General features: G+C 36.6%; 1 long non-coding RNA gene across 1 annotated transcript in view; it reads right to left on the bottom strand.

The window, feature by feature from the left end:
• LOC150042154 (uncharacterized) overlaps positions 1 to 27,034 on the bottom strand; it is a 46,917-nt gene that overhangs the window by 10,005 nt on the left and 9,878 nt on the right. Inside the window, exon 2 of the long non-coding RNA XR_016533634.1 lies at positions 19,701 to 19,830. This is a non-coding gene — a long non-coding RNA (uncharacterized LOC150042154). The remainder of the gene's footprint in view (positions 1 to 19,700; positions 19,831 to 27,034) is intronic.

Raw genomic sequence — 27,034 nt, 5'->3', positions numbered from 1 at the left:
CATTGTATTACTTTTAACTTTTTAAAATTTATAACAATATTGTATTTTTTCTTTCTAGGGCCAGTATTCCCATCAGAGCAAAGAATGAATTCCATATTCTGTAATAAAGTTTCATTTGTATCTCCAAATCATGGAGAGTACAGTTTTTAAAACTTATTACTGGGACAAATTACCTTAAGCCTTTTGCTGTCCTAGAGTAGATATTTTCTTTTTAGCATTATCATTTCGGTTGTTGTACTTCAAAGTTGTTATGTCCTTGAAGCAATGTGCCAGAATGTCAATTTTAAAAATCTTTCTAAAGCCAACAGAGATTTAACTCTTCAAATCATTTCTGAGAGCCTACATAATCCCCCTTAAGTCTCCTAGTCTTCCATTTCAAATAGTTCCATCAGCATTTTTAACTTTATATTGATCTGGTAAACTAACTGGAAAAGAAATGGTGTAGTAATGTGAAGGCTGAGTGAGGCAGAGCGGGTACTCGGTATTAATAGACACTCAGAGCAACATAGGAACTGCTTGAAAACATCAAGATTTAAATGAGTCAAGTCAATGCTTGTGCATGTTCTTGATCTCTAAGACTGGACACACACATTAGTTTCCCTTTCTTAATTCCAGTCATAGTTTTAACACTTTAAACCCCCATTTGTGCAGCTATTTTAGAAATACAGGAGAGAGGGTAAGGTGAGATGAGAGTTGATTTGGCTTTAAAGTATATAGAAATGAGGTGATGCCCAGGAGCCTTCAAAGCCACCATGCCAAGAAATACCAGTGCTTATTATATAGTGAGATTTTGGAAGAGAAGAATAATAATATCCTCCTCTGGTCTTACAGTGTGAGTGTTCACAGTCCTGTATACTTTATCATATCCTAGTGAATTTTTGTCTTTTACTTTCCAATGTTTTTACTTGGAGAATTATAGGCACATTCTAGATCAAAAAACTCAATAGCTATGTGCATATGATCATACAGAAATACGATTTATAGAAATGAACTACAAGAGATGGAGATAAGACTTTGGTTTTTGCTGTTTGCCTTTTGATTTTTGCCTTTTGTCTTTTTGATGTTTGTCTGTTTTCTCCTTTGCCACCACTTGTGATTTCTGTACCTTTTGTCTGGTATGTATGTTATCTATTTGGGGGAGGGAGAGGGGCACTGAAATGGTGGGACACAGGGTGAACAAATGTATTGGTGATACTCACTAGATGCTATGTTGAAAATTAACTATAAAAATTGTGGGAGTGGACTGGGAGTTTGGCGTAGCGGTAGAGTGCTTGACTAGCATACATGAAGACCCGGGTTCGATTCCTTGGTACCATATACTTAAAAGCCAGGAGTGGTGCTGAGGCTCAAGTGGTAGAGTTCTAGCCTTGAGAAAGTGCAGGGACAGTCCTCAGGCCCTGAGCTTAAGCCCAGGACTGGCAAAAAAATTGTGGGAGAGTTGGTTACCTCATATTGTAACGGTATTTTACCTTTTATCTGATATATTGTATATGTTTATTTGGTTATTTGAAATAGGATAGGGAAGGGGGGAAAACAAGATGAGTGGCGAGGATGGAGGGAGGGAAATGGGGAACAAGACATGAGAAAGGGTATCAATGTATGTGAAGTAATTCACCTTCTATCTGGTGAATATAATGTAACCCTTCTATTAATTACAAAAATATATTTAAAATGTAAAAAATGTGGGAGAGGAAAGCATTTAAGAAATAGTTACTGAACTGTCGAGTTTAATTAGATCTCTAATTTATTTAAGTCTCTTTTTAACAGGGTCTGCAACAAAAACTCAACAAAAGTTAATTATAATTACAATTGTAATGGTGAAAGGTTAAGATATAATCTGAGGTATATACCCTGCTATTAAGGAACTGGCATTTCTTTTGGGAAAGAAGCTCAGTTCTTCCTTGAACACCTTGAGGTTTTTGAAGAGTAATAGTTCTAGTACAAGAATGGATCACATAGAGAATATTAGGCATTATGGAGGAACATGGATATGATAAAGCTGTCTAGGTATATTCTGGTACCTATACCTATACATCCTAGGCCTCCAGCACTTGTTGAAATTGTGATTTCACTCCCATAGCCTATGGACTAAGGGAGTTAAAATTACTTGGGTACTGAATCAACATTTTAAAGTGAAGACTGTCCAGGAATGTTCATATGTAGATCTGCCTGTAGAAATTGGAGCTAACAAAAGCAGAAATATAATGCTCCACAAATACTGTCGGAAAATGTAAATTTTCTTTTTTAAGGTATTTTTATTGTAATTAATAGAAGGGTTATATTATATTTGCCAGATAGAAGATATATTACTTCACAAACATTACTACCCTTTCTCATGTTTGCAATTGTGATTTTTCTTCTGATATACTTTCTACTCAGGACTTATGTGATCACTGGGAATAAGGATTTAAAAATAAATATAGCATTCTCAATTATATTTACATTTCAAATAAGTAACTGTGTATGTATGTAGGTCTCACAAATTTCCTGAGAACTTTTTCAGATTTTCTCAGTGGTATGAGCTTCATTTATTCTGGTAGTTTCTCGTTCCTGAGAGCTACCTTGAACTATTATGTAGATTTCTGTATGTACTGCAAACTCCAAGTATGGGGTTCTTCTTTCATGGTAGAGATTATTGCCCTACCCTTATACTCTTCCTTCAAGTCTTAACATGTACATAGTTATCCTCATACTAAGTAGGTATTTTTACTGTTGGTTTCACAGTGAGCTCTACAAAAACAAATTTCACCTGTATAATAAGATTTCTATTTCTCTTTCTAGACTAAATCCTATAGGACAAGAATTACTTTTTGCTTTACCTTTATGTAGTCTGTTGTACTCAACATGAGAAACCTGCTGAATGAACATATGTAGAATATACAAGGAATAATAAGTCTTATCAGTGTGATTATCATTAACAAGCTACCTTTTTATTTTCTTGCCATATTTTCACAATGTATTTCAAAGATATTAATAGCCATTCTCTTTTATATATTAATGTGATGTTTGTGAGCAATAATTTTTCTATTGTGTGGTGGCCAATTCTGGTTCCTAAAATAATAACAAAAATTCATTGAGCAGGAAGTGGTGCTGTGGCTCAAGATGTAGGGTGGTAGCTATGGGCTGAAGAGCTCAGGGCCAATGCCGAGACCCAGAGTTCAGGTCCCACGACCAAAAACAATAAAACATTATTGAGCACCCTACAATGTCCCAGTGGCTGTTGGAGCTGCTTATAGATATCTAATGTGCACCATAGCCAACCATGAAAAGATCAATGCTAACTTGGAAAACAGTAATTAAGAATCCGGAATGTCAGTTAATTTAGTATTTCACAGGCTATTGATATTAGGACCAGATTAATTATTAATTCTCTATATGGACTGAATCACTAAAAAAATCAAGATCAAAACAAAATCTATTGCTGCTATGTAAAGGAAGTTAGAGGCAGCGTTAAGAAATAATTCAACAATTTGGTGCTGCAGTTTCCAATACACAAGATGCACTTCTGCTTAGATGATAAATATTATAATAATTAAACAAAAGCCATATAATGAATGATTGTTGTCCTTAATCTACTATGTTATCTTTCATCTCCTTTGCTGTCCCTTGGGTAACTCATATTGTTACAGTATCTCACTTTGTTATCTGATATATCGAATTTATTTGTATTTGGTTATTTGAAATTTGATAGGCAAGGGGTAAAACCAAGACAGGGGGTGGGTGGTGGGTGGGGGAGAGGTTAATGGGTACCAAGACATGTGAAAGGGTATTAATGTATGTGAATGAATGCACCTCCTATCTGGCAAATATCATGTAACCCTTTTATTAATTACAATAAAAAAAGAAAAAAATAAATAATATAAAACAGTTTGATTGATATTAAATTTTTGCTTAAAATCTTACCTTTTGTTTTACTTAGCCATAAAAATCATCTCACCAGAAATAATACAGTTTTATAAACCGTGGCATTCTTTCAATCCAGAGATATTTTAAAATGGTGATCTATGTTCATAATCATGTTTGAAACTTAGTTATAGATTATTTCTTTTTTGGAAATAGCTCCTATAAATTAGTATTCTACCTCTTATGTGTTTTTTATTAAGATTTTACATATGAATTTTTCTACATTTTTTTAAATGTTTGATAATACAACCTTTTTAAGGTTTACAACTCCCAGCTCACAGACTACAAAGTGTTGTAAATTAGTAAGAAACTGGAGAAAATATCAAAGATGTTCAGCTACAACTGCCATGTTTAGAATAGATTATTTGTTATGGTTTGTAGGCTTTTCTAACTCTCAAAAGTCTCTCAAAAAAAGGTGAATTTCTTTGAGCTTTTTTCTTCTCTCTATCATACTTTGTGTTTGTCCTGCTGTCTTTTTAGACATAGCACGAAGCACCTCCCAGATGCAGTCTCTCAATCTCAGACTTCCCAGTCTCCAGAACTGTGAGACAAAAAAAAACTTCTACTGATTATGATTGACCCAGTCTGTGGTATAGCGACTGCATCACAAAACAGACTAAAAAAGAAAATTGATATTGAAAAGTGAGACTATCACTATAGCAAATAGTTAAACATGTGGAAGCAGCTTTGAAGCTGGATAAAAACCAGAAGAATTTGGAAGAGCAGGCCAGAAAACCGGTATTGTCACTAGCAACATATTGAGGTTTGTGCTGGTGAGGATTGGGAGAAAGAAGGGTGCTGTACAGAAAGTCTGAATCCTCTAAGAAGAGTGCTTAGGTAATTTGACAGAATGCTGATGGAAGTATAGTTAGCCAATCTATGGTGGAAATGGAGAACAATTTCCTGGAAGATGGAGTAAAACCCATCCTCTCTGCAGTCTCTCTCTGCTTTAGAGCTTTGTGGAAGAAAAATATGTGATAGATGAACTTACAAAGCCAAAGAAGCAGGGTTGCCAAAGGCTTTGTGGTGTCAACCACCACTGTGTGTCCAATAGAGAACACATGCAGAGAACTGGTATAGAGTTTGGGGTCTAATGTTGCTTTCCTTGTGTGAATTTACGTGGGTCCTGTTGTCCATTTCTTTTTTGATGTATGTCCTTCCACTGTGTTTGAGAAGCACTTAACCTTAACACTTTGATTTAAAACATCCTAGCTAGACAGAATTTGCCTCAGGATGAATCATGTTTTAGGTCTAGTTATGTCTGATTTAGCTGAGAGTTTGGACCTGTGAGTTGCTGTTGAGTTGCTGTTGGAATACGTGAGGATGTGGGGAGCTATGGAGTATAGAATGGATGTATATTGTGTTTGCAGAAGACATGAATTAGACATGAACTGTGGAGGATCCAGGGCAGGATGTTCGCAGGTGGAATGACTCCTCTACACCCTTTTGGAATTTCATTGCTGTGTTGAGGTGAGACCTTTAGAAAGTCATTACATCATGACAGTGCTGCCTCATAAATGGAGTAATGTTACCGATACTAGATACAGCCTAATTTTTATCGTATTTACATACATATGTATTTACATACATATGTTGTATTTACACAAAAATACATATCAAATACTAATAAAAATGTGACTTATTGGACTGTTATCTTAAGGGCACTTCTAAAATTCACTTCTCAAAAAGGAGAGTGTTGCTAGTATGGTATATGTATTCTCAAGTTTCTCCATCTCTGCATGCCACTTGCCAACGATCAAATGTTGCTTTCTTTCAACATTTTTATGCAAAGTAGAGCCTTAACATCAGTAAAATCATGCAGAAAATACCCGTGTCCTCTTTTATGACTGTCAAAGTTTGTTTTATAAACTTGGTGACAAAGCTTAAAAGTGGATCTACCTACTCCATCTCTTAGCAACTACCCCATGATTTTATTTTCAGCTCGGATGTTAGAACTTGTACATTCCATGTGGTGATTTGGTATTTAGGTCTCTTGCTTTTATCCTTTCTCTCTCTCCTTGATCTTGGTTCTCAAATTCTTAACACCTTGGAATCTCCCCAGTGCTTTCCAGACGTAAGTCATTTTATATTTTAGTCAAGTTTGCTTGTTGTTTGCAGTGGAAATATTGATCCTCAATGAGCAAGTACTTCACCAATATAAACAGAAATCAAGCCAAGCAAGTTTCATGTTTTTGAACTGTTCTTTCTGTTTTTCTGGCTAATTTTATGATACAGAAATTTAGTTTTCTTGGGTTGACTCATAATTCTACAGAAGATCCTTCTCCAGCACCTACCTACTCACTCTCCTATCTCTTCAACAGGGCAAACCCTACTTCCTTAAATAAAAGATTTCTTCCTGGTGTCTATCTTGCATGAAGAGTGTACAAGGATCATTTTATGTTCTATCCAGATGCTTATGATTGTTTCTACTTTGTTTAGAACCAAGGAACAAACTAGGAGATTGGTCTTAACTCTAAGGAGAAGGATGAGTAAACCTCTTCTGTTCTTTTTCAAGCACCCTATTTTCTGTTCTATTTCAAAACCCTATGGTTAAAATCTGCAGGTTTGCTGCATCTTTCACTACTTTGAGTAGTAAGTGACACGTCTCGGTCTCATGATGTTGTTTCCTGTATTTTCTGCTTTTGCTAGGATGCTGGTTCTTATTTTCAAGACTAGTGGTTCTTTGCGAAGTATTGAGAAGTTGTGGATTTTTTCCTTCTCTACCCAGGACTTGGCAGAAGGAAGCCATACATTTGTTACTTTTTAATCTATTTTCTGCTTTAGAAATGTAACTCCAATTACATTGTTCTGATTTAGTTTCTTTCCAAATATAACTGGAGTATGGCCATGGCATGTGTACCAGTTCCTCCTAGGATGTCTATTTCAACTTAATTCTTTTATCCCCCTCATTCCCTTATCAGTGAAACATAGAATTCTTACCATTGCTCCTGTGGATTTGGAGCATCTGGACTCGTGGGAACAGCTAATTCCCTTCATGACCTCTTGCTTAAAACAGTTCCTTATTTAAACATTTCCTTCTATTATGCTCTTCTGTTCTGGGGTATCCAGAGTCCTTTTATTGTACTCATCATTCCTCCCATCTAAATAACTTCCTCAAAAACCTGGCTGGTATCTCTCAGCTATTAGAATTGGTCAGCATTTCCCATTTTTTAAGAAAATAAAATTATTTATGTGGTAATCTTATGTATGGATCATTATAAAATCTCATTATCTGTACCTTAAATAAGTAAAATGTATGCAGTTGTGGCAAGTGTTTCTTTCTTTGTCAATCTCCTTTCTCTTGAATTATCTTTAATTCATTTTGCGAAATTGCCTTTCTTTTACCTGGGCACTTTCCTCCCCTATTCTGAACAATGATAAATACATCCCAAATGCATGATCTTGAAAGTCAAGTTAAGCTGTGAAGACTTTTGAGTGCTGCTTTTAAAGATGAAGAGGAGGTTAAATGAGAACTTGTTAACTCTAGTTCCAGTACCCTGTTAGAATATGCAGTAGTTTGGATACCACAAAATACTTGAGTTTCTGTTTGTATTGCTATTCTATTTCTTTCCTGATTATGAGACATCTATCACTAGCTAAGAAAGCTAATTTACCACTGATACTTTCCATTTTGCTTTTGTGGTTCTGTTACTCCCAGGTAGGGAAGATTGATAGAGGAGGACAAAGGGAAACTGATATAAACAATACCAACAAGGAAAAAGACAGCTTTTCCTTTGATTTTTCTCACCTTTTGTACTCATATCATCTCTTTTTTTCTATATTCATTTAATTGTATTCTCTTTCTCCAAACTAGTTTTTAATACATTTGGTTCCAAAAATTCTCCCTTAACCCTTGCTAACCAATACTATTCAATCAAATGGGTCGTAAAGACTGTCTTGATTTCCATCATAATCTCGGCTACGTTAAAATCATAACTATCCCTAAAAATTCCCCTTTACATGTTTTCTGTGCCATACAAACATCCTTGTCTTTCTTATACAAATTTATCTGAAAATAACTACTTGTAAGTAAAGTCTCATACACGTTTGTATCTCTTTTATGATATGAATTATGTCTTGGTTGCATTAAAATTCAACAAGAGTACTATTTTGAAACATGTAAGCAGAGGAACGTCTGTTTTGTGATTCTCAAATAAATGTTCAAATTTGTCATTGGAAAATTAAGGTTAGTATAATTATATTGTAACTGGGATTGAAAGTCTATAGCAAAGAACTAGTGTTAGTGGCCTCCAATCCTAAAACTTCACTCATCTCATTATCTATTGATTCATACACAGTAGGCTTCTCATTGACACTGCTGACTTACAGGGACAGCAGTAAAAACATAACAGTAATTCAGAAGGAACCCGAGTTTTGTCAACTTAGCTACACATTTGTGTATCTTCTCCATGCTTTCTGATATGTTAAATTCTGAAGTATGGGGAACATGGTATCAGTTACCTGACATAATAAAAATCTTAACATTACATGAGATTTAGTAGAACAGTCTAAATTCATTGGTATACTTTTATGTAAAATTGAATGGAAGCATGATTTTCTAGCAGCACGAGTATCAGCATGGAAATTAGTTAATTCATTTCTCATGCAATAGTATAACGATGACATATATACACAATTCTAATAGCTTGCTACAGTCAGAGGGTGAAAGGTCAAATTGTGACTGCTCCACTAATTCTCTCTGGTTGAAGTTCTCTTTATTTGCAACGCAACCATCATCTTCCTTCAGAAAGAGGAAACATGTGACCTTCCAATGTCATTTAACCTCTCTCTGTTTGCTTACCTTGAAAATGATGTCAAAATACCCCAACTCCAGTGTGAGTCAGTGGACATTTTCCTCCTCACAGCTGCAGATGTTTTGTGTAAAGCAGTATGAGTTCTTTCAAGAATACTATAGTATAGTATAGAAATGTTTATTAGAAGTCATAGTGTGAGGTTAGTTATCTGACTCTAATCACAAGTAATAAGACCTGCATCGATGCATTGTTCCCATGTGACTTGATACTTCCGCACAGTTCTAAGTATCTCTGACCTCAGAAGGCCTTTTCAGGAAGGATTGTCATTGGGCAGAAGTTTTAAATGTTTCAGAGGGAATACAATTGGAAAAGGTTTTGCTTGTTTTCTATTTGGCAGCTCTAGGATTTGCTTGCTAGGCAAACATTATTGCTGAACTTCTAGCCCTGGGAAGATTGTGAATCCTGCTCGGCCTGGTCTCTTTAGCCCTTTTGCTTTGTTATATTTAGGAGGCATTCTTATAGAAAATAACATTTTCTTTCTTACATTTAAATAACACAAATGTAAAAATGCCAGAAAACACTAATAGTTCTATTTTTTTCTGGGAGTTTGAAGTCCTTTATAATAGTTTTAGGAAGAAGATAGCTCTATTCCCAGATAACAGTTGTGAAGAAAACAGACGTGCTCTCACGTATGGAATGACTTGCGTGTGAGTTGTGGAGAGCGTATCAGAAGGAGCCTCTTCCTCACCTGGACGAGGTGTAGCCCAGTGGCCGTGGCCAGCAGTGCAGTGCAGTGCACACATCCCACTGGCCTTATGATCACCGGGTCTGAGTTGATTTGGGGTTTTCTCACTTGGCATATTACCATTGTTTTTGTGTATATTTAGTTGTAAGTTAGGGGAGTAGTGAGCCTTCTTTAGTTTCTTTCAGGAATTTTTTTCCCTTAAACTCAATGTATGTTTTAGGTGATGCTGAACCTACCTTTGGAATTCAGAGTTGGGCTCAGGGCCTTGTAACAGTCAGAGTGCATCAGCATGCAATTGTCTCTATGCGTTTATATGCAATTACTGGAAAAACATACTAGGCTGGGAAATCTGGAGTACTGGTTAAAGGCTTTTTAAAGAATTGGCTTCCAAATAAAGTTATCATCATGAAAATATTTAAATATCCTTGGCAAACAGAAGCTCTGCATGTTTACTTGAAATATCACCTCTGCCTAGTAATACGAGGGAGAGAATGAGCAGGTGGGGTGTGGACACCTGAAAAACCAAAACACTCCCCTACAATTTCAGTTGTATAAATGATAAATATACACAAATACTAAAGTAAAACACATAATAACAATGTGAAAATACTCTCTATAATACTTTAGTTTGTAAAAAAAATACTGAACGACACAGCGTAAGGTAAGAGTACACATTGACTTATGGAAATTTTGTGAGTATAAACATTTGCTGTGGTGTATGGCACTGAAGTGTTGAGGAAAATTGACTTGTATGAAATTTGTCTGAGTCAGTCTAAATCAGTAGCTGGACTTCGCTGTTACTATCTAGTGTTTGAGGGTAGCAATTGTGACAGTAGGTAACAACCTTCTACTAAATATTTTCTTTCAAAATGTTGCCACTCATTCAGTGAAAATTTACCGAGATGAATGTGTGGAGTGTACTCCTATCTGTTTATCTGACTAAGTATGTTTCTGTATATTCTTCTTTGTGATATCACAGAGGTTCCTACCTAATGCTAGACTTCCCCTTTATAATATCAGTATCAAGAATCTGTGTAGGAACACCTTGTAATTTGTAAGTAACATATATAAATAATAAATAAAACATGTGAATAACACCAAAGCTAAATATTTTGGATCACATATGATTAAATGTTTCTGCCAATATCTTTGAGAGTAGGAACTGCAAAATACATACTAATTTCTTTGAGTTCAGCCTTTGGTAATTTTTCTTCACCCTTGTCATTGCCAGAAAATTCTGGATGTGAAATACCCTTAGTTTAATTTTAAGTAGCTCTGTACCAAAAGGAACTCGATCATACTTACTGTATTATTTTAGTTAATATTCTGCTCAAAATGGCTACCCCTGGGTAAACAGAACAGCTTGAAAACTGCTACCCTAAACTGCTGGGTTATCTCACCCTTCACACCTTTGCAGACACCTGAGTGGAGAGGTCATACAGCTTCTCAGCTATGTCAGTCCTGATGACCCCTGGCATGCAGAATCCAGCTCCACAAATGGCCTTAAAATTACATTTTTGAGCATCTTATAATAGAACTGTTAACATATTAACAATCTGTTAGCAGTCTGGATTGTCATGAGCAAGAACCCACATACAGTATGAGACATCATTTATTTTTGGTCCCACCAGGAAAGTACAACATTTATTTTCATAAACTAAGGCAATATAAAAAGCAAGTTGAGATGCACCAAATGGAGTACTGAGAAACAATAAAATGTTGTTGACTCTTTAGTGGACAGAGGACAGCCAGGAGACAGGAAACTTGTTCTTTTACACAACAAGGCAAGCTATTCACTTGTCACTCTGGGAGAGTCTGAATTACTCCATTTGATTTTTCCTTAACCAGGGGTTGCTTGTTTCTGTAATTTATAATTCACAAGTATTGTTTTCCAGAGAGATGCTCTGTTGGAAACATGTCATAGTAGTCTCTTAGCTAACTGAGAAACATTGAGCTACTTTGATTCTCTTTTGGGGATAGAGAACTATGAATCTACACTTACAATGTGCAATTCTTTTCAGTTGGAGAAGAATGAATGTCTATATAACAAAGGAAAATGGAACAGTCCTTGTAGAAAATAACTTTACTTACCTTAACTTTGGCAACTGATAATTTGCAAGGACGGAAGCTAAGAATCTTATTATACATAGTATGCATTAATCTTATCGAAGTGACTTTTATATTTAATCTTTGGATTTCATAATTTTTCTTTCAGTCTTGGTGTTTTCATGTGGAAACACTGGCTTGAAGTCATTGAATAGACTTTATTTTTGCATAAACACTGCATATTTTCACTTTTTCCCAAGCCCCCAAATCATGGAATTCTGCAAACTAGTCTTCACAGTGGGAAGGGCTTCCTGCCACCTGGCTCCCTGGGGAGACAAGACTCCTTCATGTAAGGGGGGGGATTACAACTGTAGAGGATTCCTGCGCTGTTAATCCAGTTTTCTGTCTTATTCACACTTTTTAGCAAAAAAAATTATCAAATCAGCTACTCTTCACTTTCTTCTGGAAAGTGTCCCTTTTTGCAGACATCATTAACATTGACATGTCCACATAAGCATACTCGTCCTTTTTGTTATTCTCCCTCCTTGCCATCCCAAACCCTTCCCTGCCATCCCAAACCAATCACAGAAAGCCACATTTTTCATGTACATACATGTGCATAGAGTATTCTGACACTTTTAATTTTATCTTAATGATCTTAATGAGGTATTTTAACCTCATTCAGGTTGACCCATTTATTTGTTTCTTAAGTTATAAAATAGTAATTGAATGTCTGCCAGGTGCCAAACAACTATTTCAGAGATTCAGAAGTGAACAGACACAGATAAAAGGAGATTCCTGCCCTCATGAAAACAAAAATTAAAAGATGAATGTGGTATACATATTTATAGATAGACATAGGTATGTTCATAATCAAATAAGTTACCTAGGTTATAGAGCAACAGGTGAAAAAGAGAGCATAGGGAATTTTTAAAAGGATGAATCAGGGGAGGTTTCAGCAAACAATGTCACATTTGATGAAAGGCCAAGCTGTTGTCAGGAATGGAATTGTTACAAGGATATCAAATACTTTGAGTGTGAATGTTCCCAGCAGAGGAAATGGTAGACTCAAAATGCTTTAGGTCTATTTCAAGACAGTGAAGTTGTCAATACTGCTAGAGTACAGTGACTCAGAGAAGAAACAAAAAGAGATAAGGTGTCAGTCAGTTGGTCACTGCTGTGATAAGTACCTGAGACAGACAATTTGAATGGAAGAAGGCTGGACTTTTCACTTACAGTTTGGGAGGTAACAAAAAAGATTTTACAGTTCTTTTCCTAACATGATCTTTTTCTTTACTGCATCATTGTAGAGGATAATGTATTTGAGTTGAGTGTTTTTTCAGATGTAGAATTGGCCTATTTTTTGATTTTCATTTTCACTCCTTTCTTCAGTCTTTTTGGCCTCCAGTCATTGCCTATGATCTCCCCTTTCCTGAGAACTTGGCCTAAGTTCTACTCAGTGATTTCCTCCATTTTGAAATCCTCCCAGTGAGTTCTGGTTCACTCTTTCAAAGTCTACACTTTGTTCTCTTCTGAGGTTCTCACAAGCAGGTTTGATTCTTTCTCCCTCAGGTCTGGCATAACCTTTCTATTGATCTTCTGTTACCTAAAATTTAATGTCTTCATGTACTCCTATTGAAGTTACATTCATGTTCATGTCTTTCGCATTATAAATAGAAATTCCCAGGGGAAGGGGCAGTTCCTGATAATTTGCCTTCCATCTTTCGTGTACATTAAAACCATCTTTTACAGATAGTAAACATTAAAAATTCAGCTATAGAAAGGAAATTATTTTTAAACAGTTGGAAAACATAATGACTGCTCTCCTGAGGTTCCCTGCAGTTATAAAGAAGAGTCATACTGTTATCAGCAATTCCCTTGGTAACTTTCTCAAGTTGAGGGAACTGAGGGAAAATCTCGGAACCTGATGCTATAATGAGGGACATAGTATTTTGGAACTTTCTGTCTTTTACCTTCCCAGGACCACATCCATCTACTTTGATGTTGCACTAAGCAGTCAGAGATTTTGGCAGCTTCATGTGTATCATGCAAATATCTTTTTATCCAATCATATGAGAATCTGATGATTACAGGGTATGAAACCTGGAACATTTATCAAGTGTTGCCATAACCCTAATTAGAAATGTTCATAGGGGTATAGAGAGAGGCATTCTGGAAACTAAGATATTCATCCACTTCCTCTGCCAAATGCTAGTCATATTCTTGGTATGTATTCAAAAAACAAGTACTTCAGAATTTGATAGAGTACTTATATGCTAGCAGGAAAACAAAGCATTGATAATGGTTTTAACAATATTTGTTTTTATTAAGTAATTGTAGGAAGAAGTTTCAATCCCCAAAGTTAGGTTATGAATTCAGTGTGTTAGTCAGTGTTTTCCTGATAAATGTTTTAAGAAAGGGGGTTGTGTTGAGATGAGAGAGAGACAGAGAGAGACATCAGAAGCAAGGTTTACTTGGGTTTGTCTTATGTATGTATGTGTGTATGTAAATGAGAACTTGTAAAACTAATATGTTCTAAAATGGTTAAAAATAACCCTAAAATTCCAGAATAATGTTACTAATAGAAGGTAGATTGACAGTATTCATAATTACTGGGGTCCAGTATAACAGTAATACATGAGGCTTGCACAATTGATTTTTATTAATAAAATAATGTAAATTTACAGTTACTATAAAAATTATCATTGTATGTCATTCTATTTTCATTTGAAAAAATTTAAGACACATTAGAGACATGCTATGATGATGGACAGAGGTGGCACTAAGGCTCATGGAATCAGCAGAAGTAGGCGAGAATGACAGAGCTCAGCGATTCCTGAGCTCTGGGGCCCTAGAGGCCTGAGTGGGTAGTGGCAATTTCCCCACAAAAGTACTCTGAGCACAAAATCAGAAGTGCTTTGCAACTCAGTCCTATCAGATTTCAAGACGAATACATATTTTTGACCAAATGGCATTTACTTTAAAATGGGAACTGGTGGCATTTGAAAAAAAGAGCAGCCATTGCTCTTTATGCCAGACATAATAGTTATTTAATGCTGACCTCATGGAGACAGCCAAGTGTAGGGAGAGCAGTTTTTATTTTGAGTGATCCAGAGTGCACGTGTGCGTGTCAGATGGGACTTGAACTGTGGAGGCTCTGTGGGGCCGCCAATCTGAAAACACAGTGACCTGAACTGGCCACATCAGTAATGGTTTCCCCGTGATTCACACATTGCTGCTGGAATTCTTCTTTTTTTTTCTGTCAACACCAAGACGACTTGGTGTAGCGATTATTATTTGCATCCCTCACACACATATTCTTTCTGCACTATATTATGGTTTGGGTGGGAAAAAAAAGAAGAAAATAAAGATTGCACATCAAATAGTTGACTTCTCTGATTGAAGTTTTAAAAACTGATGGGATGATTCATGAACTCTGTCCCTGAAAACAGAAGCAAACAACACTCTCCAGCTGGAGTTGATAGACTATCTATGCTGTTCTGCTCTTAGATTTCTACGCCATGGCTCATCCACCCCTTCATCACAGTCTCTTAGGTGTGTTACCTTTTCCTGCAGAATCTTGTTGTACTTTAGTCATCAGGGATTTCATAAGTTTGTGAAGGGTGCCTTGATATTGAAATGAAATTCTGACTGATTAAAAATAAGTATAAGCACTTTACTAAAATGTTTCTTAATGTTTTTCAAGCTGTTTGATAGGTAAATCCTCATATTTTATTGTCTGCATCGCCATTAGTTGATTTTTCCTAGCATAAGTCCAACAAATGAACTCTGAAACAAATGTCTTTCACATGTCTTGGTACCCGTTTCCCTCCCCCCCCCACACCCCCCACCCGTCTTGGTTTTCCCCCCTTCCCTATCAAATTTCAAATATCCAAATACAAATAAATTCAATATATCAGATAACAAAGTGAGATACTATACCAATATGAGATAACCAAGGGACAGCAAAGGAGATGAGAGACAACATAGTACATTAAGGACAACAATCATTCATTATATGGCTTTTGTTTCACCATCCTGGAGGTCCTTTCAATAAGCTTCACATTATATGTCCTTATGTATCAAGATTTTGCTCTATTGCAAATCTTTTAGACTGCACGTATATTTTCATTATGGTCTTTTTGTTATTTCATCAGAATTAGCAGTGCAAACTTCAATTGTCCTTAAGGGCTGAATGGACAATATTGTTAAAAATGTTTTCTATATTTTTAATTTATTTTGGACGTTGATCAAGTCTGACCCAGATACAAGAACTGGAGTGCTTTAGCACTCCAAGACTTGGGCATGATGGGTAGGTAACATTAATCACTTTTTGGGTCCCATCCAGTAGATAACTGTTTAGTGTTACCAGTTTCTCCAGGCTCTTAAAATATCATTTAATTATCAAATTTGCTATAATATAGGCACTTTTAGTTAGATTTTATGGAAAGTTGATCAAAAATAGGGTTAATTCACTAAGCCAGAGCGCAACCCATCACTTCCATTTCCAACTGGAACCAACTATAGATAGAAGAAAATTACAAATTAGTGAGTTATGTTATTACTAATCACATGGGTAATATTGAAAGTAGAAGACAAAAGAAAGCTATCATGGTTAGATTCATTTTGGCTTATTTTTCCTTGGTTACTCCAAAAGGGTGCTAAGCTTTCCTTGGTGCTTTCCAGTGTTAATCCTGTACTTGTGACTGAAACCTTATTGGAAACAGTCATAGCAGATGCAGTTAGCATGAGATGATTACCAATGACTGTGAGCCATCAATCTAAGGACTGGATATCTTTTTAGAGAAGGGAGAAGGACAGTTGGACATAGGAATCCTGAGGGAAGAGAACCATATAAAGATGGACACAGAAATGAGTGAGGAAGCTCCAAGGAGAATTGCCAGATAGATATACCAAGAAAAATGTGTTTCCAGGCCTCTTAGACACACACACACACACACACACACACACACACACACACACACACAGACTTATATTTAGGTAGTGGAGTATTGATACACACTGTGAAAGAAAGAATGGACGCTAAGGATGAATATTCACCATGTGCTAGTAGGCAGGAAGTTTTGACTTTTCTTGGGTGCAAAATTTAAGCTGCAGTGTGAATGATGAAAAGTAGTGACACCAAAGAATGGCAGAATTGTGATTCTGCTTTCTGGGCTGAGAGATAATATTCATAGCATTAAGTATAAAGTTTGAACTTTTTCACACTCTGAACTTTGGAGTTGAACTGTGCTCAACATGTGCATAATAGGGCATGGCAGGAGAAGGAACGTGAGTGAAGGAGGTGAGTTTATACTTAGTTGTTCAGAAAATGCCAAATACTGTCTGGACTTACATGCTACATTCTGCTTCATGACAGTAGAGAAAAGTGAATCTTATAAAGCCAGGCTTCTATTCCAGGACTATAGTTCTACAGAATCAACAAGTAGGGGAGGTAGGAAAGGAAACCCAAGGTATACAATACCAGATATTGTGCTCTGTTCATTATACTGTATTATTTCTTATCAATAAATCACTGTTAAATAAAGGAATATGTAAGTTGGTGAAACTTGGTGAATATGAACATTTAAAACATCTTACTTTAAAATAAATTGGATATTTTATCTTGAAAACTCTTGTTTGGACAGTTATATAGATTCTCAATGGATATAGTTTTATCTTGAATTTGAAATGCCCCTTCTGTTTCCCTAAGACCTGTTCATCACAAACCAGTATTTTCAGGCCTCGGATGATCAGAAGCTCAGAGTTTAAATCTGGGTAGTTATGAGATTTTTAATCTTACCCAGTATAGGATTTCAAATGAAGAAACTAAAATGTGTTTTAATTTGAGACAAGTTTGGTGGCATTTTATACTTCAGTGGGTTCTAAATTGCAAGACCCTTTTCACCTTCTACCACTGGTTCCTTCTGTTCACCTGCCTGGAGAAACAAGTGTCATATAAAGTGATGGCAGAACCATCTGTTTCTGTCATTTTGACTGCACATCAGTTTCATTGCATATATGTAAATGCTTGAAGTTCTTTACAAAAGAACTCTGATATTATTGATTTTATGAGTTGTGATGTTTTTTGAGGTCTTGCTTTAAGTAGCAAGTAAGCTTTGAGTGCAGTTCATGAAGAACACCTATTTACTCATTTTAGGGTTAAACCAAAGCCAGTTTCTAGAAAGATGGTGAATATCTTTTTGATGTCTGAGCTCTCGAACAGGGTCAGAAAATCGTATCAAAATTAGGTCAAACATAAGGTTACTGGTGTGAGAAAACCATCCTAAGTAGAAAGAAGAGAAACTTAGAAGAAATGGGATCCATAACGAATTGTTAATGATATCACAGTGGGAATCATAACCAAGGAGTAGAAGAGTATATGATGATGGGAATAATTCATTAGGTGAATAGAAAAGATTATAAAGAATCTTTTACCATTTGAATATTACTATATAAATGTCCACACATATGCATAGATGGTGATTTTGAAATTTAGAAGTTTAATTAGCTAGCTCAGAGACTTAAGTTTCTGTTTCCTGGTTCAGGAGAAATTTTGGCCTATTATTGGATGAAATAGAGAGCTACTGAAGATTACTGAGTAGAAGAGTTGAATGACAATGGAAAATTTTATTTGTGTAAAGAAATAAAAGAATCATTAAGATCTGAAAGTTGAGTCAGAGTGTGCCTCTGAGATAATATCAATGAAGTATTGCAAACAGTGGTAAAGAAAATATCTAGATAGCACTATTTACTATAGCAAAGATATGGAAGCAACCCAGATGCCCCTCAGTTGATGAGTGGATCCACAAGATGTGGAATTTATACACAATGGAATTCTAGGCTGCTGTCAGAAAGACTGACATTGCCCCATCTGTAAGGATATGGAAAGACTTAGAAAAATCATATTAAGTGAAGTAAGCCAGACTCAAAGGAACATAGGCTCAATGGTTTCCCTCATTTGTCATAATCAGTAGATACCTTGGGCCCTCCTAGCAGAGATTTCCAATAGAGCAAAACCTAGATACACAAGGTCACATAGTATGACACTACATGAAAGGACCTCCAGGATATAGAAACACAAGCCATATAATGAGTGATTGTTGTCTTTAATGTACTATGTTATCTCTCATCTCTTTTGCTGTCCCTCTGCTATCTTATATTGTTACAGTATTTCACCTTGTTATCGGATATAGTGTATATATGCTTATTTAGTTATTTGAAATCGGATAGATAAGGAAGCAGGGAAAACAAGATGAGGGGCAGGGGTGGGGAGAGGGAAATGGGGACCAAGACATGAGAAAGGGTATCAATGTTTCTGAAGTATTGCATCTTCTATCTGGTGAATATAATGTAACCCTTCTATTAATCACAATAAAAATATATGAAAAAATAGCTAGTAAATGAATGTGCTAGCCTTCTAGCTCCATGGCAAAATACCTAAGAAAATCAGCTTAACGGTGGCAACATTTGTTTTGGGATATAGTTTCAGTCTGCTTTGGGGAGAAGCAGAACATCATGGTAGCAGGAATATGTGGAGGAGGAAGCCATTTATTCACGTTAAGTAGGCAGGAGAGAGAGAGAGAAGAGAAAAAGGAGAGAAGTGGAAGAAGGAGAAAGAGAATTGAAGACTGGAGAGCAGAGATAGAAGAGAAATAGGAGAGAGAAGAGAGCAGAACAAACATCATTTACAAGGACACATTTCAGGGATGTCCCAGCTCAAATTGGAAAGTTTTTATCCCTTCCCAATAGCTCATCAAATTATGGACACATGAGTAGGTTGATCCTTTGGTGAGAACAAAGTTTTCATGATCCCACCACTTTGTAAAAAGCATATCAGCAGGCAATCGAATCTTTAGCATATAGCTTTGGGGCAACATTTTAGATACCAGCCATAACAAAGAGGAATATATCTTAGGGGACATTAATTTCATTTTTAATCATGAGCTTGATACGCAACCAGAAATGAACAAGAGGAGCAGAGATTAAAAAAAGAATAAATATGGTCAAAATATATGCGTGTTTAGAACTGTTATAATAAAACCTCTTTGTTGTTAAGTCTGGGAGCTTAAGCTAGCATGTAAGATATGTGAAAGAAATCACCAAGTGTCCAAGTGGTAAGAGAGGAAGCAAAGGTTATTAACTTTCCAAGAGGTAAGGGACCAGATGGCATAAGAATATTGTTCATGAATAGAGTGAGTGAAGGCTGGAGTTGATGAGCATTTCAAATGCTGAAGGAATGTATTACTTACGTTTCATAGTTTTTTGCAGCTAGTTGTTCAGGAAGCTGAAGTTTCTCAGGGTTTTTGCTAGGTGGTGCAGTACAATCCTTTCCAGAAGTGATTAATACAGGTAGGGTTCTGTTTGAATACAGAACAGTTTCTGCAAAACAAAGGAAAAGAGCCTTCCTGACAGGTGGTTCCTCAAAAGACTTAACCTAGAGCTCCCCTATGACCCAGCAATTCCACTAGTTGGCATTTACCCTGTTGTCCAGAAACAAGGACATACCACATCCACTATCACAATGACGTTCATTGCAGCACTATTTACCATAGCAAAGATATGGAACCAACCCAGATGCCCCGCAGTTAATGAGTGGATCAACAAGATGTGGTATTTATACACAATGGAATTCTATGCTGCTGTCAGAAAGAACGACATCGCCCCATTTGTAAGGAGATGGAAAGACTTAGAATAAAATCATTTTAAGTGAAGTAAGCCAGACTCAAAGGAACATAGGCTCAATGGTTTCCCTCATTTGTCATAATCAGTAGAAACCTTAGGCTCTCCTAGCAGAGATTTCCAATAGAACAAAACCTAGATACATAAGGCCATATAGTATGATGCTAAATGAAAGGTCCTCCAGGATATAGAAACAACAGCCATATAATGAGTGATTGTTGTCCTTAATGTACTATGTTATCTCTCATCTCTTTTGCTGTCCCTTGGTTACCTCGAATTGTTACAGTATTTTACCTTGTTATCTGATATATTGTATATATGTTTATTTGGTTATTTGAAATTGGATAGGGAAGGGGGGAAAACAAGATGAGGGTCGGGGGAGGGAAATGGGGACCAAGACATGAGAAAGGGTATCAATGTTTATGAAGTAAAGCATCTTCTATCTGGTGAATATAATGTAACCCTTCTATTAAGTACAATAAAAATATATTAAAAATGATTCTGAGCTGGAGAATGGGCTGCTGAAGAATTTCGAGGAAGTCCTCCCAGGAGAAGATAGTCAGTGCGCCATGCCTTGGGAGTAAGACTGAGTTATAAGAACAGAGCATATGCATGACACTCTGGAGACCATGAAAATCACAGGTGGTGTTGTTGAGTTTGAATAAATAGCATGAATTAAAGGTAGAATGATTTCCTGATATGAATGGTTTTCTCATGTGGAGTTGAATGTTACTGTTGTTGAATGAAGGAACAGGAATCAAGACACTTATTTTGTAGTAGTCACATTCTGATTTCCTGGAACTTCAGTTTCTCCTGCTTGGACCTGTGGCAAGTACTCCCTGCATTATACACTGAACACACCACTCACCATGGTTTTTAGGCTTCATGAAGTGAAGGATCTGAACAGTTCTTGAAAAAAATGCGGTATTATTTCAGATGTAGTGTAAAATTTCATGGAAACATTAAAATGTGGTCAAATTGTGAAAAAATGAGTCAGCAGTTAAAATTATGTATCAGAGTAGCTTTTGTGAACTGGCTTTTGTGTACTGTGCACAGAGGCAGTTTCAGACTTTTAATTCCAAACTTGAAAATGGAAAATAACTGTTAAAGAAAATTTTTTTTCTTTCTGCTTCAAACTGAGAGAGAGCAAGTTGTATAACTGTTGCTTTACAGAAGCAGCTGGTAGCATCTGTCAGGACAATTTGCAGCTATTACCCCCTCTTACAGATCTGACAAAATTGAATTGCTGCCTAACTAATGTAGTTGCGGGTGAAAGTCACCTTTCAGTCACCCAATGACTGTGAAACAACCCTATTTTAAAAATTCATATTGCTGAGTTGCATTTGGAAAAGTGTTGTCCTCTTATAAATTATATTTTAAGATACATTAAATTTGCTTATGCAATATGTATATTTGTATACATATGTCTACGAAGTATGTATTTATAGAGTAGAAGAAAAATCCATCCTCCTCTCTCCATGATGTGCTCCTTTTAACAATTGAAAGCGGTCATGAGGAAATGGGGGGATGGAGGGGAATTTGGATGAAGGTAAATGGAAAAAACAGAGATATTTTGAAGGTTTTTTTTCCCAGTCATTTTGTGTCTTTTGAGTTGGTAATGTGAGGCAAATATTTGTGTTGCTGATACTGTGCTATAGTCTACTCTTGTGATACAGAAGGATAAGACCTAATTTAATGTGGAAAAGAGCATGTACAGAGATAATGAAACAGATCTACATTAAAATGTAATATGTTATGTGTACTATGAACCAAGGAAGGTTTGCAGATCAATTTGCATTAGAGCAGATACTGGTTTTCATTTGAAGTGTATTTGGACATATGAGTATCATGAGTGGTTGCAGGAGTAAGGTGTACTTTTCACCTACATTTGCTGATAGTCACCCTTCAAAATGTATATGATGCCTGATATACTACAGGGGCAGTAAATATATGTATAGAGAGCAGACCAATGGAGGCAGTAAATATTGTATGTTCAGAGAGCAGACTAATGGAGGAAACAAATATATGCAAAGTCTTCAGGATCATCTTGATTTGAATTGCCAAACCCTTCTCCCACTGTGCAGTGTTTTGTTGAAGCCCCATGTGGCCTTTTACTAGAATGAGTAATCAAATCAGAACGCATCCTGGAATATTTAATTGTGGATCACTGTCAGTCCTGTATAGGGAAAAGCAGTGGATCCTGTGTGGAGATGGGAACATAATTTCCAGATAAGGAGAGGAATTTGCAATGACAAGGGTTTTTGAAGGACTGACTCCAAGGACAGAAAGAGGGACAGTGTACAAAGAACCAAACCAGAGATTATGATATAGCATCCAAGAGAAACTTTGAATTTTATTTAAAATCCTTTCCCTAAGAGTGAAAAGAGAATGACTTCATGGGCTCCGTTCCAATGGGACTTCCCATGCTCAAGGCACTGGTATATTTTGAATAGAGGAGGAGGAGGAGGAAAAGTGGTCATTGGGAGGGAACAGATGATGCAGGGACTTTTGACTACAGTAAGAGTTGGTTCTAGGAGCAGAGGTAAACCATAGTAAATGTTTCCTCAGAATTGTGATGTGGCAAGTTGCTGTTCTTCAAAAGAAAAGGAAATGCCTGTGTCTGGCAGTGTGGGGAATGAATGCTAGGGAACAAACGTGCCTGTGGAAGACCTTTGGGAGTGACAGGGAAGAGTTGTTTTGACTAGAATGTTGTTGGGGAAAACAGAAGTAAGTAGGTGGTGCTGCCATTGATTCTGACTGGCTGGGATGGCTGACGTGGGGCACATGTTCAAGGGTCCTGTATTAGCAGTGGTGCATTAGATGGCCCACATGTCCATATCAAAAGAGCACAGGCAGTACTCAAGATGAACACTGGGGATCACATCAGTACATAGGCACTACTTGAACCATTTCAATTCCTAAGGCCACAGGTCAGAGAAGGGGAAAGTAAAGAACTCCAAACGCTGATCACCGTACCCTAGCGAGAAGAAGATCCTTCTAGAGTAGTAAGTTGGAGACAGTTGAAATGGCTGGTCAGAACTCTTACCTAAGTGGTTGTGGTAGCCTTTCTTGTCTCTACTGTACACTTCAACTTCCTTCTTTCCCTCCTTACTGCAAACTTACCACCTTGTTTTTTTTTATTTTATTTTTTATTGTAATTGGTAAAAGGGTTACATGATGTTTGCCAGATAGAAGTTGCATTAATTCACATACATTGATACCCTTTCACATGTCTTGGTACCCATTTCCCTCCCCCCCACACCCCCCACCCGTCTTGGTTTTCCCCCCTTCCCTATCAAATTTCAAATATCCAAATACAAATAAATTCAATATATCAGATAACAAAGTGAGATACTATACCAATGTGAGATAACCAAGGGACAGGTAACGAAGGGAGCTAGGTCTGTGTTTTTTTTTTTACCTTTTTTTTTATTGTAATTAGTAAAAGGGTTACACGATATTTGCCAGATAGAAGGTGCATTAATTCACATACATTGATACCCTTTCACATGTCTTGGTACCCATTTCCCTCCCCCCCCACACCCCCCACCCGTCTTGGTTTTCGCCCCTTCCCTATTAAATTTAAATATCCAAATACAAATAAATTCAATATATCAGATAACAAAGTGAGATACTATACCAATGTGAGATAACCAAGGGACAGCAAAGGAGATGAGAGACAACATAGTACATTAAGGACAACAATCATTCATTATATGGCTTTTGTTTCACTATCCTGGAGGTCCTTTCAATTGGCTTCACATTATATGTCCTTATGTATGAAGATTAACGATGGCTTTTTGAACTTGAAAGTCAGTTTATATTCAATCTCACTTGAAGACAAAGCTAAATTATCATTTGCTTATGAATGGCAATGTCACAGCTGTGTGTGTGTGTATATATATATATATGTATAACTACATCTATATATTCACTTTCCAATAGCATTCCATTATATTAACTCAGGTTGTCAAAGGATTTCTCCTAGACATCTTTTTTTGCATATAATTTTTAATGTAATTAATAGAAGGGTTACATTACATTTGCCAGATGGGAGGTGCATTACTTCACATACATTGATACCCTTTCTCATGTCTTGGTCCCCATTTCCCTCCTCCACCCCCACTCTCATCTTGTTTTCCCCCCTTTCCTATCCAATTTCAAATAAACAAATATGCAGTTTTTTCTCCTCAAAAATGTTCTGAGAGGATGCTTTAGACAAAAAAATTTAGAAAGGAACACCTTCCTCGGTTAGATATGATGACAATGCAATTAAAATTTTTGCATTTGCAGTATTCTGTCTGGATAAAAGATTCCCCCCCCCAGGAAAATGTGGATGATGTTTTAATTTCCCCACGGCCTTTCAGAATTCTGTTAGCAGTGAAAAAAAGTTTCAAAGTATTATTTCTTACCATAAGTTTGAAAATACCTTTTTATTTCCTCCTGCATATAATGTTTAAGTTCACTTTTCTCCTATTAGCTTCTTTCTCCAGAAAGAATAGTTTCATTTAGTTATCATGAGCTTACCCTTTTGGCATTTTCTTATTGATACACATTAATGTTCAAAGCAATGGGTTCTGCTGTGACATTCTGAATGTTCATATCATGTCAACTCCCTTTTAAAAGTAATTGTAATTTTAAAAATTATAGTGAAGGGGATGTACAGACGGGCTACAGTTCGGTAAAAAGTACACTTCTTTTTTGGGTAATGTCACCTCTTCCCTTGCTCTCTCTCAGGCTTTCCCTCCCATTCCCCCACTCACAAGTTGTACACAACTTGTATTCAACAATTTTCAGCATAGTGTCCAGTGAGCCCCACTGCTGCATTTGTTTATCATTTGTCTCTCCATTTCTGTGCCTCCCTTTAAACTCCCACAGACAGATAAACAGACAGAACAAAATGGAAAGACAAGAGAAACTAAAAAGAAAAAAAACCCCTCACTTTCATTTCCTGGAGTTCATGTGGATATATAGTATTTTGGATGATCAGATGCACATAGGCAGTGTGCCTTTCTGTTCTTCTCCTGTCTCCTCCTTTGGTTTCACTATATGTGAATGCCTAGAGACCTGTATAATTTCTTATGCCCAAGTATTTTAGATCTAGTTAATTTTTGTGTGTTTTTTTAAAAGCTATCTTTAAGTAGGTGTACAAAAAAGGAGTTGCCACTTTATGTATCAACCTCTTTCTTAACTCCCCTTTCCCTTTCTATGTCTTCTCTAATCTCAGATCTTATATGAGAACACAAAATACTACCCTTACAAAATCAAGCCCGTTGTTTATATGCCACACACAAATCTCCATTTCCTCACTACCACTCAGAAGAGAGAAGACCATGGTTACAATAACAATACTTCAAAGACAAACTATACATTTAAGTATGGTAAATAAAAATCAGAAACAATAATAAGAATAGAAAAGTAAGAGATTGGGCATGTGTAGGATACACTAGGAATTAAAATCATCAATGCTTATATTAAAAATGAGGTGGCAGGAAAAGCAAAAAGGGGCGGAAGAAATAGTGTTCTGGATCTGGAATAGAAATGTGAGGAGAGAGGTAAAGTCCCCCTGTGTGCTGGAAGTGGAGGATTGAAGACAGAAGAAAGAGAAGGTAGCGAATAGGCTCTTAACACTGCTGAATAAAGGTGGGTAAATTTCTTCTTCTTCTTTTTCTTCATTTCCTCTTCCTCCTCCTCCTCCTTCTCCTCCACGCTGAAGCCTCTCCTTTTCCTTTTCTTCTTCCTCCCTCCCTTCCTCCTTCTCCTCTTCTTTCTCCTATTTCTTTCTCCTTCATTGCCTTTGTCAGAGACCCAGAAACTTCAGGGGAAATAGGTCATTTACAGAAGGATCTTGGGAGGTCTTCCCAGGGTTATGCCCTGGCCTGAGACCCACAGTTTGATTTACAACTATGTTTGCCTAGCAAGTACACTGATTCTCATTAGGTTCCGTATGTAAGTTGATTTGGGGAAAAAAAGTTAGAGGATGGAGAACATTGGGGGAAATTAGAATTTCCTAAAGGCACCCATTAGTGCTGTGTTGCTGCTAGCACTGAGTGTTTTACAAGCTGACAGTCACCTCAAAAACTTAAAGGAAAGCAGTTTCTATAGCAACAGTGGAACCATTTGAAGTGTGACTAGATAATCTTTTCTTATAACTAAGAAAGCAGAGATATGGAAATTCATTAAAGATATATTTCATACCTTCTACCTAATGCACATTCAGGGCAAGTATACTCTTTGACATGTCAAATATCTTGCTGCCATCTCAGTGCATTAAATACTGATGCACCTTAATGGTTTGATTAGCTTCCCAAGATGAATTTTGGCTGCTAGTAATCATGATTAAGGATATGTATTCTGGACTTGATTGCCTTGGGTTCAAACACTAATACTCCCAATTTTAGTTCATTGCTATATCTGTTCCTGAGTCTTTTATCTTTAGAATGAAAACAAATAAATCTACTCTGAATGTAAGCCTTAAAGAAGTGGAAATATATAAGCAGTGTCTTGTTGGTGAAAATAGCTTACCAAACACTGCCTACTGTAAATAACAAGTCTTTCAGAAATGGACTGGCTTCCTGTTTTCACAGATAAAACTGGAATTCATAGTCCATTTAAATAAATGCAACTACAGTTGGCTCAACTTTCTAACATTTCTATTTGATCCAGGCATCCTCACTGGCATAGTCAGTAATACAAGATAAGCACTGTGTCATTACTTCCTTTTAAGTTACATATTTGCCCAGTAGGCCAGGGGAATGATGTGCTGTCAACCCCTTTTCAGGGTCCACTGGTAGAAGGAACATGGGAAGGCAAAAGGCCCCTTTGGTGGAAGCTTATAATCAGTCTCTCTTGTATTCTCTGCATGACTCCTCATACTCTAGCCTTGGCTTGGTTTCTAGAATAA

Source organism: Megascapheus bottae, chromosome 36 (assembly GCF_031878675.1).
Source record: "Megascapheus bottae isolate mThoBot1 chromosome 36, mThoBot2.hap1, whole genome shotgun sequence".
Taxonomy (NCBI): domain Eukaryota; kingdom Metazoa; phylum Chordata; class Mammalia; order Rodentia; family Geomyidae; genus Megascapheus; species Megascapheus bottae.
This window is presented reverse-complemented; position numbering and strand designations above follow the sequence as displayed.